The sequence below is a fragment of the Elephantulus edwardii genome, unplaced genomic scaffold, assembly GCF_000299155.1.
Source record: "Elephantulus edwardii isolate Elephantulus edwardi_28Jun2011 unplaced genomic scaffold, EleEdw1.0 scaffold00044, whole genome shotgun sequence".
In the NCBI taxonomy this organism is placed as follows: Eukaryota; Metazoa; Chordata; class Mammalia; order Macroscelidea; family Macroscelididae; genus Elephantulus; species Elephantulus edwardii.
The window spans coordinates 16031079-16033654 of NW_006399794.1; the positions used below are offsets into that span (position 1 = coordinate 16031079).

The 2576-nt window shown below is 36.1% G+C and overlaps 1 protein-coding gene across 4 annotated transcripts in view; it reads right to left on the reverse strand.

The window, feature by feature from the left end:
• The window catches only part of RAB6A (RAB6A, member RAS oncogene family), a 66958-nt gene that overhangs the window by 6090 nt on the left and 58292 nt on the right, over window positions 1-2576 (reverse strand). The window lies entirely within an intron of this gene.

The window sequence follows — 2576 nt, forward strand, 5'->3', positions numbered from 1 at the left end:
TAACAACAACAACAACAACTGCTTCAGTAAGAACCATATAACACTGAGAAAAAAAATTATCACAACTGCGACAATGGTCCATGTCTTGATAAAAAGAGGACTGATGTTGTTAAAGACTTAATTTTACTTGATTTACAATCACCATCCATGTGGAAGCAGTAGTCAAGAAATCAAATGATGTAACGTACTACACAAGTCTGCTTTGAAGTCTAAGGTATACTTGATTAAAGTCTTATAAGTTCAATTACCTTATATGGATGTGCCTTCAATATGGATTATCTCATTGTCCAACATTCGGATGCACAGGAAGTAAATGAAAACATCATGACTTGGATGAGGCTCAACTTAGTCTTTAGATTAATCCTCACCCTTCAGCACTTTGCAGAGGTCCTTGACAGCAGAATTCTCCAATGCAAAGTGTCTTGATTTCCTGACTGTTGTTACCACAGGTGTTGACTATGGTTCCATGTCAAATGGAATCCATGACAACTTCTATCTTTTCTCCATTTATCATGTTGCCTATTGATCAAGCAGTGAGGGTTTTTATTTTCTTGATGCTGAGATGTAATCCATAAAGAAGACTATAATCTTTGATCTTCTGAAGCAAGTTTTTAAAAACTTCTTCAGCTTTAGTAAGGTTGTGTTATCTGCGTAATGCAGGCTGGGGATGACTCTTCCTTCAATCTCGATGCCACATTCTTCTTATAGTCCAGATTCAAGAATGATTTGCTCAGTATACAGATTGAACAGGTACAGAGAAAGGATAGAACCTTAATGCATCTTTCTTTATTTTAAACCATATAGTATTCCCTTGTTCTGTTTGGTCTATGAATACGTTTCTTATGAACACAATTAAGTTCAATTTATAGTAACCCTCTTAATTTTCTGTGGTTGCATGTAAATCTTTTCAGGAGGAAACAATCCCTTTCTCCCACAATGGGGTTCGTGGATTCAAACTGCTTGGCATTAACAGTTCAACATGAACATGAAAAACTAGAGTTCCTTCCATAGTATTTTATCATTTTAATGTCAATTGTTTCTCATGTTAAGACCACTCATTTCACTTATTTGTATTCTATCACCTCCTTTTTCGACTTTAATTTGACCAGTACTTCCTTGATTTGGGGGAGCTTTCGTGACTTAGTCCGCAGGGTTTCACTGCTAATGCAAAGGTCAAAGTTCAAGACCACTAGAGGTTCTATTTTAATTTATAGCCACTGAAAAGCCACTGGAGTCAGGTATGAGTTGTTTGTGGTTTGCGGGCAGTATGAGAAAGAAAATTTTAATCAGAGTGCTGTAATTAGAAAATATAATGTAGATGTTATTTTAAAAGGAAGTAATATAAGTGGGTGAAAATGTGCAACAATGAATAAAAAACTGGGAAGGGGGAGGCAACATAAATAGAAAAAAAAATTAACTGATGCTTGCTTTGTGTCCTAACATCTAGTCTACTCTAGAGAATGGTCTACAAATTCTGGAAAGAAACACGTATTATGCTGTTTATGTCAACTTAGTTGATTAAATGGTTGGGATCTTCTGTAATCCCCCCTCTGATTCTGTCCTTCATTAAAAGTGATGTATCAAAGTCATCTACTATTATTGACTGGATTCACTATCAACACTTATGGTAGCAACAGTCAAGACATCAAAAGGTTTATTTGCTGTTTAAAGAGCTAAAGAGCAAGAATATAAATTTAAAGGTGCTCCTGATCTTGTTTTCCTGTATATTTTAAAGTTGTGCAATGAATTGATACTTTTGAACTGTAGTGCTAGAGAAGAGTACTGAATATTTCATGAACTTCCAAAAGAACAAACAAGTATGTCTTGGTGGAAATACAATTAGAGTGCTCCTTGGAGACAAGGATAGTGAAACTTTGTCTCAAATACTTCAAATACTTTGGGCATGTTGTCATGAAGGGCAAGTTCTTGGAAAAGATATCATTCTGGGAAGGTAGAGGGGTTAGAAAAAGGGAGGAAGGCACTCAAGAAGATAAAAAGGGACAATAACAATGGGTTTTAAGGACAGCGGAGATTATAAAGATGGCAGAGGATACAGCAAGGTTCACTTATGTTGTTTATAGCATTGCTATGAATTATAGTAGACTCCTCAGCATCTCACAGTAACAGTAATTATGGATTAGCTGTTTTCAATTGTTTTTCCATCACATTTATTTTAGTGCTCTTTCCTAGTACATAATACCATTCCTTGTCTCTTAAAAAGATTTTTGCTTTACAGTCCATTTGAGAGGTTAGTAATGCTATCCCTTTTTTTATTGGCATCTGCTTGGAATTTTTCTCACCTTTTGATTATTTTTCTTAAAATGTGTCTCTCATAGGCAGAAGATTGATGAGTCATGTTCTGCCACCACTGGTGTATTTAAGCCATTTATACTCAGGATTGGTGGAAGATCTATTAACAATCTGCTTTATGCAGATGATACAACCCTGCCTGCTGAAAATGAGGAGGACCTAATGCACTTGGTGCAGAGTGTCAAGGACTGCAGCCTTCAGTATGGACTGAGGCTCAATGTCAAGAAGACAAAGATTCTCACCACTGGACCAATTGGTAGCATCAG